This window comes from Theobroma umbraticum, unplaced genomic scaffold (assembly GCF_002168275.2).
Source record: "Theobroma umbraticum cultivar Fairchild unplaced genomic scaffold, ASM216827v3 scaffold_25.0, whole genome shotgun sequence".
In the NCBI taxonomy this organism is placed as follows: domain Eukaryota; kingdom Viridiplantae; phylum Streptophyta; class Magnoliopsida; order Malvales; family Malvaceae; genus Theobroma; species Theobroma umbraticum.
This window is the reverse complement of record NW_018397282.1, coordinates 966829-984092: the sequence shown is the minus strand read 5'-3', so window position 1 is coordinate 984092 and position 17264 is coordinate 966829. Positions and strand designations below refer to the sequence as shown.

The 17264-nt window shown below is 37.4% G+C and overlaps 1 long non-coding RNA gene and 1 pseudogene across 1 annotated transcript; both read left to right on the top strand.

The window, feature by feature from the left end:
• Positions 1–13808, top strand: LOC149526286 (uncharacterized). Its single transcript, XR_016352162.1, has 2 exons — positions 1–37; positions 13672–13808. It is a non-coding gene; the product is annotated as an uncharacterized LOC149526286 (long non-coding RNA).
• A 751-nt stretch (positions 13809–14559) lies between these two features.
• Positions 14560–16760, top strand: LOC110428129 (organic cation/carnitine transporter 2 pseudogene; annotated as a pseudogene).
• The last annotated feature ends 504 nt before the right edge of the window (positions 16761–17264 follow it).

Sequence of the window (17264 nt, the reverse complement as noted above, 5' to 3'; positions counted from 1 at the left end):
GTGATCAAGCAACAACGAAGTTCGTGATCAAGCGACGGTGAAGCTCGTGACAAAATCTAAGTTCGTGACTCTTGAAAACGAAGTGTATTATCTCCTAATCTTCGATTCCATGCTCCTGATGGTCCATCACCATCTTAAGAAATGGACAGCAAAAGTGCAATAATTACCCCTAGTTGACTCATAATGCACTGAACCCTCTCCTCTGTTTTCTTTTGTGCATATATGATTGACATATATGTAGAAAGAAAAAAATTTTATCATCATACGTGCTGTCATGTAGATTTTATAATATTTTAATCATATAATAATCTAAAATAATTAATTTATTAGTTAGATTAATTTTAAAGACTATAGTTGAACAATTCACCTATTGGTATATATTTATTCCCAAAATATTTAGAGATAATATTCATATTTTGACCAATCAAATATATAGCTATTGGTTCATCCAATTTATGCTCTAAATAATTCCAATAATTTGAGAGATAATCTCATATTTTTTTGACCAATTAAAATTTAATTATTGGTCATTAAATTATCTCTATAATTATTATTAATTTAGAGATAAAAATCAAATTGGAATTATCTCTAAATAAATTAGAGATAATCACTAACTTCGGCCAATCAAATATCAAGGACTCAAAGTCGCCCAATCAAAAGACTTTCAATGGGTCATCATAATTTATCTCTAAATAAATTAAAAATAATTTAGAGATAATTCAAAGAGATTTCATTCTCATCAAAGTCCTCACTTAACATTATAAATAGGGGCTCCTCCAAGTCATTTCATTCATTCGGAAGCATTCAAAGATAGAGAAGCATTCGAAGATTGAGAGCATTTCAGAGATTAAGAAGAATATAAGATTTCTGTGGTGAAGATAAAGCAACAGGAAAGTTCGTGATAAAGCAACGGCGAGGTTCGTGATCAAGCAACAGGCGAAGTTCGTGATCAAGGCGAGGGTGAAGCTCGTGATTAAGACAAAGTCCAAGTTCGTGACTCTTGAAAACGAAGTGAAGAAATTAATCAAAGAATTTTCAGAGATTATCACTCACATCATCAAATATTTGTATTTGTCTCATAATTTTCAAGTCAAGAAATTTTGACGAGGAATTTGTATGTACAAATTTTGGCACACCCAGTGGGACGATCTCTGCCTCTCATCTTCTTTCTTCAAACAAATCTCCAAATATCTCCAAGTCGAAATGGCTCCTAAAAGGAATCTTGCCAATAAAGTGGTTATCAAGCCTGCAAGAGCGAATCCTGCAGTTTTTCCTACTTCATCATCAAGCACAGATGTTCCAACACATCCGTATGGCACTCAGAGAAAGACAATGGCTCTTACAATTGTATGAGCAAATCTCTCCAGTTCTCACCAAAATCTTTTGTATGATGCTTCTCTTCCAAGTTTGAGAAGTCTCTACTATACACTTGTTCCTCAAAGGATCAAGTACCAATCAACTCAAGGAACATGATGGCTACTCAAGTAGTAGCTCTGTTTCATCATCCCCTCGCCAAGGTTCTTCGTCAAAAGTAGACTCTGGAATGATGGTTGTCATGACAACTGGAACAGCATCTCTAGAAGAACAAGTTGCACTTCTTGCGAAGACTGTGGAATCTCTGACAACAAGCATCAGAGAAAAAGATGAACAAATTGCCTCAATGATGGTAAAAATTAATAGCTTTACTGGAAAGGCACAAATGGATCTTGGTCAAAATCAGCACCAAGATAATGAGGAGAATTCCATTGCGGAAGTGCAAAATAATCTCCAACAAAAATCTAATGAAGCAGTCACCACCAATCAATTAAAAGAACTCATCAAAGAAGCCATCAAGGAACAGGTGGAAAATGTTACTCAACCTTCATACACATATGCTAAGCCATACTCTCAAAGGATAGATCGTATGAGGATGCCGCCAAACTATCAACCACCAAAGTTCTAACAGTTTGATGGTAAAGGAAATCCTCGCCAGCATGTTGCACACTTCATAGAAACTTGTAACAATGCTGGCACTTATGGTGATCTTATGGTGAAGCAGTTCGTTCGCTCTTTAAAGGGCAATGCCTTTGATTGGTACACAGACTTAGAGCCTGGGATGATTGATAATTGGGAGCAATTAGAACGTGAGTTCCTTAATCGCTTCTATAGCACTCGACGTGTGGTGAGTATGATTGAACTCACAAGTTCGCGCCAATGGAAAGATGAGCCTGTGATTGATTATATCCATAGGTGGAGAAATCTCAGTCTCAATTGTAAAGAGCGACTGTCCGAATCCTCAGCTCTTGACATGTGCATCCAAGGGATGAATTGGGGATTACGCTATATTCTTCAAGGCATTAAGCCTAAAACTTTCGAAGAATTAGCTACACGTGCTCATGACATGGAATTAAGCATGTCAGCGGCTAGAAATCAAGGACCTCTAGTGCAAGAGCCAAGGAAGGGTAAGCAAGATGTCTGTAAAGAGGGCAAAGCTTTGGCAGATAAGGGTGAAGGAAAACAGTCTATGACTGTAAATACCAACCCATCAAGGTGGCTACCAATTCAAGAAAACCTAAGAAACGAAGCTTGATTCCCCACAGGATAAGAAGAAAGTGTCTTTGAAAGAAAGACAAGAGAAAAAGTATCCTTTCCCTGACTCAGATATCACAAAAATGTTGGAAGAACTTCTAAAAGCTAAGCTCATTCAATTGCCAGAGATGAAGCGACCGGAAGAAGCTGATCGAGTAAATGAACCCAACTACTGCAAATACCATCGTTTAATTGGTCACCCTATAGAAAAATGTTGTCTTAAAAGACAAAATCATGGGTTTATACCAAGATGGAAAAATTGAGTTTGAAGAAGAAACGGCTACAACAAATGTAGCATCGGCAACTAGCATGCTTTCTCCACTTAATGTGTGGAGCAGGATAAAATTCGGATCCTTCGACTATATAATGTTGGCATCGAACGGAGAGAAGACATCCAACCCTTAAGATAATGGGGGCAAAACTTATGGTTCTACAAGTCAAGAGCCAGACAATGAAGGATGGATCCTAGTTACTCATCGGAGAAGAAGAAAGAAAAGTCCTCCAAAGGACAGCAAGCACCAAAAAGATCCAAAATGGTGAAACAACCATCTAGGAAGATGATGCCAAAGAAAACATCGAGAAAAATAAGTATGGGCAAGTGTGAAAATTCGATGGTGCAAAGGCTTAGACGACCAATCACCTTGAATGATTTCATGCCAATACAATTCAAAAATCAAAAGCCAATTACCACATCATGTTTCCAAATTGATGAAGATGTTAGGGATGAAGAAAAAATTAAGTTTGATTCTAATTCTTCTTGTGGTGCAGAAATTACATTTTCTGATGAAGACTTGTTGTTAGGGTCTACCCCTCATAATCGGCCTCTTTTTGTTCAGGGATATAGTCGTGAACAGAAAATCAATCGGATCCAAATAGATGATGGATCTGCTGTCAACTTACTCCCACTAAAAACAATGAAAGAGATCGGAATGCCTCCCAACGAATTATCAAAGAGTCACTTAATGATCCAAGGTTTCAATCTTGAAGGGCAAAGAGCTATAGGAAAAGTTAGACTTCAACTTTTCATTGATGATATGGAATCCAATCCATTGTTTCATGTGATTGATGCTAACACAACATACAACATGTTGTTGGGGCGACCTTGGATACATCAAAATGGTGTAGTATCGTCGACACTTCATTAATGTTTCAAGTATTGTAGAAATGGTCAAGTGAAGACAGTTATAGCAGATGCTAAGTCATTTACTACAGCAGAGGCACACTTGGCTGATGCTAAATTCTATTTTGAAAGTACTTTTGCAGAAGAGCTACAATCTAAAGGCAATCAGGGAAATGATGAAGGACAATTATCAAAAGAAAAGGAAAAGAAACCGTTTTCATTTACAAGAGAAAATGTTGATCTTATCGAAGGCTTAAAAAATTTGACCTTGCCACTTACTAGTTTAGAAGAGTCAAAATTTGCTAAGTCTCCATTAAAAGGATTTGTAGGCCAACAATGGGTCATTGGTTGAACATGATGATCTTCCCTTTCTAAGAGTTAATGGTTGATCCTAATGCTTATAAGCTCCTAAAAATGGCGTAGCTATAAAGCAAGAAGAGTTTCTAAGTTAGTACACGACCTAGTGAACCAACCCAGAAACTTCACAAGATTCTTCAAGAATGGTAGAGTGTGGCAGAAAAAGACAAATGATGTCAAAGCTACAAAATCAGGGTTAGGATTTACACCCTTGAAGTTGAAGATTTATAAAGAAGTTGCAAGATATGTAACGACTGAAGAAGTCGACGATGAGAAAGAAACCCTAGTAGAGTCATCTAGATTTCAGTTTTCAATCGCTTGGACTCGAACTACAGTTTTTGATCGATTAAGCATGCCTTTAGATCAAGGTTCAATGTTTAATCACATCAAGAAAGTTCTACAAACAGACTTCAAGAGTTATCAATTCAAGGCTAAAGAGAAAACCCTCACAAAAGAAGAATAAAAAGAGCCTCATGACACATGAATTAAAGGATTGTCATAGCATCATCCTTTCACGGATGAAAAGAAAATGTGAATTGATTGTGACAAATGATGAAACATTAAAGGCTAGAAGGCGCACTGTGGTTGTGACTAAACAAGCCTCATCTTCAAAAGGAAAAAGCAAAGAAAAATGCAAATCTTCACATGTAATCATGTGTCATAGTGGAAAGTGATGAAAAATCTGAAGAAAAAGATATCCAAGAAGCTCCTCCATCATTAGAGGAGGAAATCGGCCTACGATTGATGAATAAAGAGAGTTAATATAGGCACTAAAGAATATCCTCGTCCAATCTCTTAAGTGCTTGTTTAACTTCTGAAGAAGAAAAACCTTATCTTGACCTTTTGACAAGGTATCGAGACATCTTTGCATGGACTTACAAAGAAATGCCAGGATTGGACCCTAAAGTTGCTGTGCATCATCTAGCAATAAAGAAGGGCGTTCGACCCATAAAACAAGCTCAACGACGTCTTCATCCTAACTTAATCTCCAAATAGAGGCTGAGGTCAATAAACTCATTGAGGCTGGCTTTATTCGAGAAGTCAAGTACCCTACTTGGATCTCAAGTATTGTTCCAGTTAGAAAAAAGAATGGCCAAATTCGAGTTTGCGTGGATTTTCGAGATTTGAACAATGCTTGCCCAAAGAATGACTTCCCTCTTCCTTTGACAGAAATAATGGTGGATGCAACAACTGCCATGAGGCTTATTTTTATGGATGCCTCCTCTGGATATAATCAAATTCGCATGGATCCAAAGGACGAAGAGCTCACTGCATTCCGAACTCCTAAAGGAATATACTGTTACAAAGTTATGCCTTTTGGATTAAAGAATGCAGGTGCCACTTATCAAAGAGCAATGCAAAAGATATTCAATGATATGCTACACAAGAATGTGAATGCTATATGGATGATTTGGTGTTAAGTCCAAAAAAGAGTTGATCATCTTGAAGATCTTCACCAATTTCGAGAGATTACGTCGTATCATTGAGATGAACTCTTAAAGTATGCCTTTGGAGTATCTTCGGGAAAATTTTGGGATTCATAGTCCGTCATCGTGGATTGAATTGATTAATCAAAAATAGATGCAATCATGAAAATGCCAGAGCTAAGCAATCCACAAACTTAAAAGTTTGCAAGGAAGATTGGCTTATATTCGGCGCTTCATATCCAACTTGGCTGGTAGATATCAACCATTTAGTCGATTGATGAAAGAAGATATGCCTTTATTTGGGATGAGTCTTGTAGTAATGCTTTTGAAAGCATAAAGTCTTATCTACTAAGGCCTCTAGTTTTAAAGGCTCCTACACCAGGATGTCCATTGATCCTTTACATTGCAGCACAAGAACGTTCTTTAGGAGCACTTTTAGCACAGCAAAATGACAAAGGAAAGGAAAGTGCGACTACCTTAGTAGAACTCTTAATGGCGCAGAATTAAATTATTCTCCCATTGAGAAAACTTGCTTAGCATTAATGTTTGCAATTAAAAAATTAAGGCATTATTTGCAAGCTCACTCTATTCATTTAATTTCACGAGCAGATCCCCTCAAGTATCTAATGTCAAAATCGTGCTTAGTGGGAGATTGGCAAAATGGGCTCTTTTGCTACAAGAGTTCGACATCACATATATCCCTTCAAAAGGCCATCAAAGGACAAGCACTTGCAGATTTTCTTGCAGACCATCCAATTCCCGATGATTGGGAATTCTCTGAAGATCTCCCTGATGAAGATGTTCTCTACATTGAAATCCCTAAGCCATGGAAGCTATACTTTGATGGAGCAGCTCGACAAGACGGGGCAGGTGCAGGAGTCATCTTTATCACCCCAGAAGGAGAAGTATTGCCTTACACATTTACTCTTATCGAAAATTGTTCCAATAATGTGGCTGAATACCAAGCCTTGATCATGGGTTTGGAGACGGCATTGGACATGCAAATCACTCAACTTAAGGTGTTTGGAGATTCTAAGTTGGTTATCAACCAAGTCCTTACACTTTATGAAGTTAAAAAGCTGAGCTCTTGCCATATGTCAACTATGTTAAGAAACTTTTGAAGTGGTTTGACAAAGCTAGCATAGAACATGTGCCTAGGAAAGAAAATAGGCAAGCAGATTCTTTGGCTAATTTGCCATCAGCAATTGCATTGTCAAATAAAGAATTAAAAGTGCCTCTTTGCAAACGATGGATCTTACCACCAATCACTTTGGATGAAGAGATCGATGTAGAGTCTAATGTCATCTCAATCCTTGAAGTAGGAAAAGAAGATTGGCGACAGCCGTTGATCAACTACCTACAGCATGGGAAGCTTCCTAATGATCCAAGGCACAAAACAGAAATAAAGCGCGAGCTTCTCGATTTATTTATTTCAAAGCTACACTCTATCGTCGTTCTTTGACGGATCTTCTTCGTTGTTAGAGATGAAGAAGCATACAAGGCCTTACAAGAAGCTCACTCAGGAATTTGTGGGGCACATCAATCTGGAGCCAAGTTGCACTTCCAAATCAAAAGAATGGGGTACTATTGGCCAACTATGGTGAAGGATAGCATGGACTATGCTAAAAGATGTCAAGCATGTCAATTTCATGCTAATTTCATTCATCAGCCCCCTGAGCCACTCCACCCAACAGTTACCTCGTGGCCATTTGATGCTTGGGGACTCGACTTGGTTGGACCATTACCTAAAAGTTCCACAGGGCATCTCTACATACTTGCAGCCACAGACTACTTTTCAAAGTGGGCAGAAGCAGCATCTTATCGAGAAGTAAAGAAAGAAACTGTTGCTACCTTCATTAGAACAAACATCATTTATCGTTATGGCGTGCCACGATGCATCATAACAGATAATGGAAAACAGTTCACAATGGAGAAGTTATGTGCACAGTTTAACTTCAAGCAATATAATTCTTCCATGTACCATGCACCAGCAAATGTGTTAGTAGAAGCCTTCAACAAGACTTTGTGCAATTTGCTCAAGAAAGTTGCTAATCGCGTAAAAAAAGATTGGCCAGAGAAAATAGGAGAAGCTTTATGGGCTTATCGTACGACATTTCGTACACCTACTCAAGCAACTCCGTACTCGCTTGTTTATGGTGTGGAAGCTGTTCTCCCATTAGAGCGTCAAATTCCATCATTGAGAATTGCCATTCAAGAAGGTCTTTCAAATGAAGATAATGTTCGCCTACGCCTTGAAGAACTCGAAGCATTGGATGAGAAAAGGTTGGAAGCATAACAACGCTTGGAATGTTATCAAGCTCGATTGTCCAAAGCTTTTAACAAGAAAGTTAAACCACGATCATTCCAAGTTGGAGACTTAGTTCTTGCAGTGCGAAGACCCATAAATACTACACATCGTATGGGTAACAAGTTCCTCTCAAAGTGGGATGGACCATATGTTGTTCAAGAAGTCTACACTCATGGTGCATACAAAATTGTTGATCAAGATGGAGTAAGAGTTGGCCCAATTAATGGAAAATTCTTGAAACGCTACTACGCTTGAAGGACAGATGCTCCTCGACAAGAGCTTAAACTGCACCAAAAAAAAAAGCCTGCTAAGTTGAAAATCCTTAACAGGACGACTTAGGCAAAAGTTAAGGAAAAAAAAAAAAAGATATGAACTACGTTATGACTTGATCCTTCTTTATATTAGGAGGTACGTAGGCAGCTTGGTCCTATTGCCAAGTTCAGTCAATCACATCAAAAAAAAAATCTCTTGCATTAAGCATGGCTCAATTCTTTATGATGATGAAGCTACAGAGATAGAAGATCGAGTTTGTACTTCTTCGTCAAGTTATGCAATTCAATCAATTAAATTGCAATCTCAAGTTGAATTGTTGTAAAGTTTAATTGGTGTCCAAGAAAATTTGTTGAATATAAAGTATCTTGAAGCTTTTATAGGATTATCTTTTAAATTATTTTTTTCACAAGTAAAGAAAAGCAATAAAAAAATTAATCTTTATTGCTAATTTGAAATGCATTACAATGTGAAAGAAAATTTTAAAGGTCTAAATCCTATAAAAAAAAAAAGCTACATGAATAAGGAAGTAATCAAATCAAGGCTTCCACTTGAAATTGTTTAGTTCTTCTCGAGAAGATTCCAACATATTCCGCAACAATTTTAGGGAATTAACTTCGCTTTCACTCAAAGTAGGTGAGGACTTGATGGAAGTTATCTCTTCATTAATATCGAAAATATTAACTTCCCTCATCTTCACCTCTTTTTTATTTGCTTTAAGAGAAGACTCAATTTCACCCTTCTTGCGACATAAGGCATCTATTTCCTCTTGAAGATTTGTTAACTCAGCTTTCAAACCATTGGCCTCCTCAACAAATTTTCTCTTAAGAGACTCCTCATCCTTGAGACGAATAACTAGTTTTTGAAGTTTCTCGTCTTGATTTTTTGTAGACGCACTACTAAAGGATGATTCAAGGTCAATAAATTTGTGAACTTGTCCAAAGTATTCTTGAACCATGTTCCTCAATGAGGATGAATCTACAGTCTCGACCCCTTCTATTACAGCAAGAACTTTTTGAACCTCAGTAGTGAGAGAAGAAACTTGATCGAAAGGAGTTTTGACAAATTTTGGTTGAATGCTCTCCCATAAAGTCATGACAAGTTTTGAATGACCATCATGGATCACTTTATCAGCACTAAATTTAGAAGCTTTTGGAAATGCAAGATGACTAGCCTTGACCACAACTCGGTCGTATTCTTAGAAGCATCACCAATTTCCTTAGTGATTACACGAGGAGAAATATTTTCTTGACTTGAGGATGCATCTGAAATCTCGCGAGCAAAATAGTTTTCTACCTCCGTTGCAAGCTTGTTAAATCCATGTGGATTAGAAACTGAAGCTATGCTAACAGTAGGAACGCTTCATTGACAACCTCCTTGGTTGGATCTTGGTTTTGAACCTAAAAAAAAAAAGAAGAATGAAAGTTAGTTTCGCAAAATAGTTAAAAAAAAAGATACACAAAATTCATGATGCAATTACCAATCATTGAAGTTATCTGGAAGTACAAACAACTCAAAATGTCTTCAAGAAATGAAAGCCAGCATGGTATGATACCTTTTGTTTTTTGGGGTGACTCGCTTCAATGTTTATCACGATCGGTTTCACTATCAGAATCTTCAATAGCTATTGTACCTTGGTGCCCAAAATTTTTTTCAAGAATTCCTTGTTCAGTATTTGGAAGTAATTGAAGGCTTTTTGCTTTCGAAGGTACCTTGCGTTTGTCTCTACTAGAAAGATTTGTTGCAACAAGCATTTGATTCTCACCTTGTTCTATTTTAGAAGGCCTTTCCTTTTGTTGTCTTAAGCGCTTGGATGGAGTTTGATGGGTACTAAAGATCAAAGCTTCAATACTATGTTCAAGGTAAGGATTATGAACTTGGGACCACCATTCCATATAACTCGCAGTGGCTTGATCATTAATATTCAAGGGACGAGCTGGAGAAATTAATCTCGGCTGAGTATTAGAAAGCGTGCAAGTTTGCCAAAATTTCAATAAGTCATCCACTGAGCCTGAGCGAATATTAATCTTAAGATTTCCAGGAACATCTTGACAAAAGCCGAATTGTCTTCCAAAACGATGAGGAATATATGGCTCCACAATAATAGTATTGTGGCATCGGACAGGCAAGTAGCTTGAACGAACGCTAACTAAATAATCATGTCGCAAAGGATCTAGTGGTCTAGTGTCGATGATAATCTCACCTCGATTCTTGGAATATAAATTTGCATCCCACACTAGCTTTGTGTGAATCAAATTACGCGCTTCTGGTTCACTGAAATATTTAGCCCCACCTTCTCCAGAGAATTTCACCATCGAGGGTCCTATTACTTCTTGTGGAGTTGAAAAATGAGTTTCAAAATAATATCCCAACCACCCATAAACATAATGAATAGGAAAACATGCATCTGAAGAACCAGCTTGAGTGGAAAGGGCAATCTGATTAAGCCCTCGATAAATCTGAGCAAGCACTGGAATGGCAAGATTAACACCTTTAGAGCCAGTAGCTATGAGGCTAGCAATCTTAAATGTCTCAGGTCGAATCATAGACTCTACGCTTGGAAAAACAAATACACAAAGCCAACAAGAAAAGAAAGCAACCAAATATGTATCAGCCTCATGATTTTCTTTAACACCAAGTTCATTGCATGCTTTAGCTCTACTCGAGGCCCAAGTTTCATGTTTCTTGACAATCCCAATTGGGTTGTGCGTCGCCTTCGGACGAGTTGACTTCTTGGCTTTACGAGCTGGAGGTTTTTGATAGCGTAATTTACCTTGAAACCAAAAGTTGATCCAATCGTTGACAAAGACTTTACCTTGATCATCGTTTCTTTTGTGCAAATGATGAAAGCAGCAAATAAGTGTCACAACTTTGGGAAGAAATTTTTCCCATTAGCACCAACGCCAATCAATTCTTTAGTAGAAGGAATGACTTCATCATAAAACCAACCATGAAGAGGAAGACCACCCAATTTGTGCAAGTCCCATAATGATAAGGAAGCCTCTCCAAAAGCAGTATGAATGGTGTTTGTGGTTGGACACCAACTCTCACAAAATGCTCGAATGACACCTTTATTACGATCATAAGTATATAAAGATGCGTAAATAGCATCAGCCATCTTCATATCACGTAAGAGCTTTTCATATCGAAATAACACATCTTCAGTCCACTCCCAATATTTAGGAATATACTTAAATTCTCCATTGATCGTGAAAGAACTGCCCCAATAAGCCTCACTAGAAATTTATACGGCTTGCCAACGTGATAAATTCTCTGACTGAAAGTTTTGTCATGAAGATAAGTTGGAGACATCGAGCTGTTAAGAAGATTGCAAGATCTTGATTGGCTTAGAAGTCCATTCTTCCAAAGTCGTAGGAACATCGAGTGGTTGAGATGCCAAAAAATGACCAACTATGGGTCTCACTATGGGAAGAAACAACCCTTTCTTCATATCTTCATCTTTTTTTGAAAGAATAACAAGTTGATTTTTGTAGTCCTTGAAGTATACCATGGTGATTCTAAATTATGTGCTAATATAAAGAGCACCTCCCAAGGATCAACAAGTGCTATTATAAAGAACACCCTCCAAGGATAATGAATCGTGTGCTAGTATAAAGAGCACCTCTCAAGGATCAACAAGTGCTATTACAAAGAGCACTTTTCCAAGGATAATGAATCGTGTGCTAGTATAAGAGCACTCCCAAAGATCAACAAGTTGCTATTATAAAAGTACTATCCGAGGATAATAAATTGTGTGCTATTTTAAAGAGCACCCCCCAAGGATTAATAAGTGCTATTATAAAGAGCACCCTCCGAGGATAACAAATCACGTGCTATTGTAAAGAGCACCACCTTAATTTGCTGCACTTCAATTTAAACTTGCTTTGATGATGGGCTGATAAATTTGATATTTAATTGTAAAAAAAAATGTCAAATTGTTAGTCTAAAACAACAATTTTGAAAAAAAAAATCAATCAAAAAAAATTGTGGCAATATAAATGGTGGCTTGTAGGATATATATATATATATATATATATATTTTTCTTACATAGCAATTGAAACATGTCAAGATATAATCAAGTATGGGCATGGCCATTGTAACGTGGCAATGATGGATTTTTTTTTAGCATGATGATTTGCAACATCCAAGACGTTGACTAAGCAAGGTATACTAAAGCTTAACAATATGCATGGCTTGCTTGATATGCTTGTAACGTGACAAGTGTTTTCATGACAATTGAAACATGTCAAGATATAATCAAGTATGGGCATGGCCATTGTAACGTGGCAATGATGGATTTTTTTTAGCATGATGATTTGCAATTGTAACATCCAAGACGTTGACTAAACTAATATTCTAGAGCTTAGCAATTTGCATGGATTAAAGGCATGGCAAGAATCAAAGAACAAGAAAGAATTGGCAATCGGTTTACCATGTAAGGCTTGAAAAAAAAAAAAAAAAGAAAGATGCTTTCACCAACAAGAAGTATGCTACCTTTACTTGATGGTTGAAGAAATCTTGAAGCTGCAAGTATGAATTGTTGTGCGGATTGAAGCAATTGCAACTAAAATATTATGAATTCCAATGTTGATGTGTGAGAATTGGCAAGGGTCCTTTTTATAGAGTAAAAAAGGAGAATCCTAGTTAATTAAGGAATACTATCCTAGTTAATTAGGAATGCATACCAATTGCAATATACTTCTTTAAAATTATAATTCTATTGCAATATACTTCTTCTAAAGTTATAATTTTCTTACCTATGAGTAAGCATAATTCAAATTTAATTTGGATTGGAATTATACCAAGTCATGTTAGGATTTTAAGAAATCCTAAAGATTTTAAAATTTCAAGACTTGTCCACTTGTCACATTCAAAATCATGTGTGAACAAGTCTTGAGGGGGCATTTGTAGAAGAAAAAAAATTATCAGCCAATTACGTGCTGCCATGTGGATTTAATAATATTTTAACCATATAATTAATTATAAAATAATTAATTTATGGTTAGATTAATTTAAAGACATATAGTTGAACCAATTCACCTATTGGTATATATTTTACTCTCAAAATAATTTAGAGATAATATTCATTTTGACCAATCAAATATTAGCTATTGTTCATCAATTTACTCTAAATAAATTCTAAATTATTTAGAGATAATAATTTATATTTTGACCAATCAAATATTAGCTATTGGTCATATCATTTATCTCTAAATAAATCTAAATTATTAGAGATAATATTTATATTTTGACCAATCAAATATTAGATTTGTCATCCAATTTACTCTAAATAAATCCAAATATTTGGAGATAATCTTATATTTTGACAATTAAAATTTAATTATTGGTCATTTAAATTATCTCTAATAATTATATTAATTTAGAGATAAAATCAAATTGGAATTATCTTTAAATAAATTAGAGATAATACCTAACTTCGCTAATCAAAAATTCAAGGACTCAAAGTCCGGCCAATCAAAGACTTTTCAATGAGTCATCATAATTTATTCTCAAATAATTAAATAATTTAGAGATAATTCAAGAGATTTCATTCTCATAAAGTCTCCACTTTAACTGTGTTATAAGCCTTTTGTTATAGTTTCCTTTATCTAGTTGTCAGCTCATCAGACACCTCTGACGATTGCCAGTCCCCATTTGAGGACTCTGTTGTTCATTGCAAGCCTCATGAGGCTCTGCTTTTTGTAGTCTCCATATGAAACTTTATGAATAAATTCAGTAACGCGCATGGTTGAATGATGTCCATGTAACTGTTGTGGCTTGGGATTTCCGTGGTGGTCATGGATAGAATCCATCTATTCTCTTTCGAGTGTTAATTATCTCCTAATCTTCGGTTCCATGCTCCCGATGGTCCAACACCATCTTAAGAAATGGACAGCAAAAGTGCAATAATTACCCCTAGCTGACTCATAATGCACTGAGTTTGGGAACATGTGGTTACTGACCCCTCTCCCCCTGTATTTCTTTTGTGCAGATATGATTGACATATAATGCAGCCGGACTGATATGATTGATGTGTCTGAGACTACTGTTGTACATTTTTCTTGTCTCATTCATGTCTATTATTGAATGAAAATGATCTTGTTAACTACATCCAACCATCACTGTTTACTGGCTAATATGTGCTGCAATATAAGCACGAAGCAGTAACCGCCATAAAACAACCCATACATGTAGGCAGGAACACAAGGCCCCTGAAACAAGCATTGCAGAACACCAACAAAACCTTTCCAATAACCCCCGCAGGCCTGCAATGACTCAACTCCCTTAAAAACAACAATGAAAAAACACAGATCCTTACAATAAGTAACAGCACCTGGAACGACATAAAACCAAACCCTACTTTCACCTAACAGATTCCATCAAACAAAGCCCAAACCAAAAGGCACTTGGATATCTCCTCAGGATTGAGGTTTCTATGTAGCCTACAATGATTATTGACTCCACATGAATTAACTTTCTAAGAAGAGGTAAACTTGTGTAGTTTAAAGCTATCTCAGCGGGGATAATTAAACGCTTTAGCTTAATTATCCTGAGATCCGATTTGTTTTTTTTCAAAAAAATTATCCTGGGATCATGTAAAAAATATAAAATAGATTTTTAATTCCAATACCTTGACAGGCCAGAATAAATTGTAGTAGATCTTTTACCACAATAATGGCTGACAACATCACTTGAAAGGCACGTTAAATTAGAAAACCCAGAAAGATCGCAAACCCACCAAAGTGCGCAGCCAACTACGTACAAATCTCCTTTAGGCTTCGACCCAAGTTAACGAATCAAGATACGATGAGACTTAACGAACAAAGCTTCTATGAGTCGTTGGATGAGATGATTGAACAAAGTCTAGGGGGTTTTGGACATGTACAGTTGATACAAGCAATTCTTGTTTCACTGCCTCTGCTCTTTGACGCCCAACAAACATTCATTAGCGTCTTCACCGACGCGGTTCCGACATGGCACTGCACTGATGATACTACTTGCAGCTCAAATTTACACATTTGCAGTCTTTCTAGGAGTTCATGGTCTTGGGATGGTCCTTCTGATAGGACGATCGTCTCGGAATGGAGCCTTGAATGTGCTAGTTCAATCATCACTGGCTTACCTTCATCGTCCTTCTTCATGGGGTGCCTGTTGGGTGGGTTTGCCTTCTCGACACTCGGTGACTCATGGCTTGGCCGTAAGAAACTGCTTTTCTTCTCATGTTTGGCAATGTCTATATCTGCTTCTGCTACCATTTTATCCGCCAATATCTGGATATATTCGCTCCTGAGATTTGTCTGTGGATTTTTCCGTTCATCTATCATGACAACAGCCCTTGTGTTGTTAATGGAGATGGTTGGAAAGCGTTGGCGTGGTCAAGTAGGGATTATTGCATTTTTCTTTTTCACCCTAGGATTATTATCTTTGCCAGCTATAGCTTACACTAACAGAGGTTCCTCATGGAGAATTCTTTATTTTTGGACTTCCATCCCAGCAATAGCTTACTGCACAATAGTTTATTTCTTTGTTTGTGAGTCCCCAAGATGGCTTTTCCTGCAGAGGCGTGAAGTTGAAGCTATGGCAGTTCTAAAAAAGTTTGGACCAGTTAATGTTGATGGCTTCAACTCATATCTAGCTGACATTCCTCTGCAGGAGGAACTGACTAATAAGTTGGACAAGTACGCATCCATGAAGGACTTGTTTCGGAGAAGATGGGCTCTAAGAAGGCTACTAGCTGCTATGGCCCTTGGTTTTGGCGTTGGAATGGTTTACTACGGCATGCTGTTGGGTGTTGGAAATTTGGGTATCAATACATACTTGAGTCTTACTTTAAATGGCTTATTAGACATCCCAGCCTATTTCCTTACCTTCCTCCTGATAGGAAGATGTAAAAGGACAACTTCCATGCTAACATTTTCGATTGCAAGTGGGGTATGCAGTATAATTTGTGGTGCACTAAGTGAGCACGGAGGCATTCAAATTGGACTAGAGCTAGTAGCTTTTTTTAGTTCCTGCACGGCATTCAATGTAGTATTGATATATGTGACAGAGTTGTTTCCCACATCTGTGAGGAACTCGGCCACATCAATGGTGAGGCAGGCGCTCATCTTTGGTGCTGTGTTCAGTCCTTTACTGACTTCTGCAGGTAGAAAAAATGAGTTTCTCTGCTATGGAGTTTACGGGTTTGTCATATTGTGCTGTGGGTTGTTCGTGGCTTATCTGCCTGAGACAAGGGGAATGGTTTTGTTTGATACCTTGGATGAACAAGAGTCTCATGATAACACAATCGTTATTGTAAGCTGATTAAGCTGTTGACTAACGAGGGATACAGTGTATTGTACTGGCTGCTTGCCGCAGTATCCAGCCACTGCCTCTGCTTTGTGCTTGTTGTTACCCGCTGTTATTCTTGTTTCTTTACATATTTTCCTTTTTTTGCCATGGCTTAAATACTAAAAAAATTCATCCCTAGATCTAGATTCCACAAGGTTAGGACTATAGGCAAAAAGAGAACATTTTCTGCATGTGCATATGCGAGGGGCAGGTTGGCCTCTTTCACCCTTTTAGATTGATTTTTGCGTAGCATTATGTCACGGGCCACATGTCACGGGCCACAGCCCAGACCCGCCAAGAGGCCCAAGAGGGTGCCAGCCCACCAAGACCCATGTATGGTGCCAGCCCACCAAGACCCATGTAGGGATTTCCCTCCCAAATGAGCTTCTAGAAACCTTAGTTTCCCTCCCAAATGGTTTTGGAGGAAAATCTTTTGGAGGGAAATCCTTTGGAGGGAAAATTTTAGAGGGAAATGGATGGGGAACCTTGGCTATAAATAACCCCATCCTCCTTGTGTAAATCATCCAACACATTTGTATCTCAATTCATTCAATACAAGCTTAGTTTTTCTCTCTAGCATTCTCTTCCCATTTTTCCTTCCTCGTTTATGCAAGCTTGCTTGCCGGCTTAAAGCCATTGTGTGGGTGTTGAGTGCTTGTTGGGCGAGTGCTGAAGCACTAAGGCTGACTTGGGTTCTAAGTGCCGAGATAAGGGTTGAGCCCAAGGCCGCACGGAAGGTGGTCTTAAGTATCGCCCCGTGACAACTACATGTGGTTTTAATTAGACAAAATTGTGAAAAATAATCCTCCTCATAAATTTAATTCAAAAATATCCTTCATTATAATTTAATTATTTTTAATCAATTTTTGACATGATTTGACA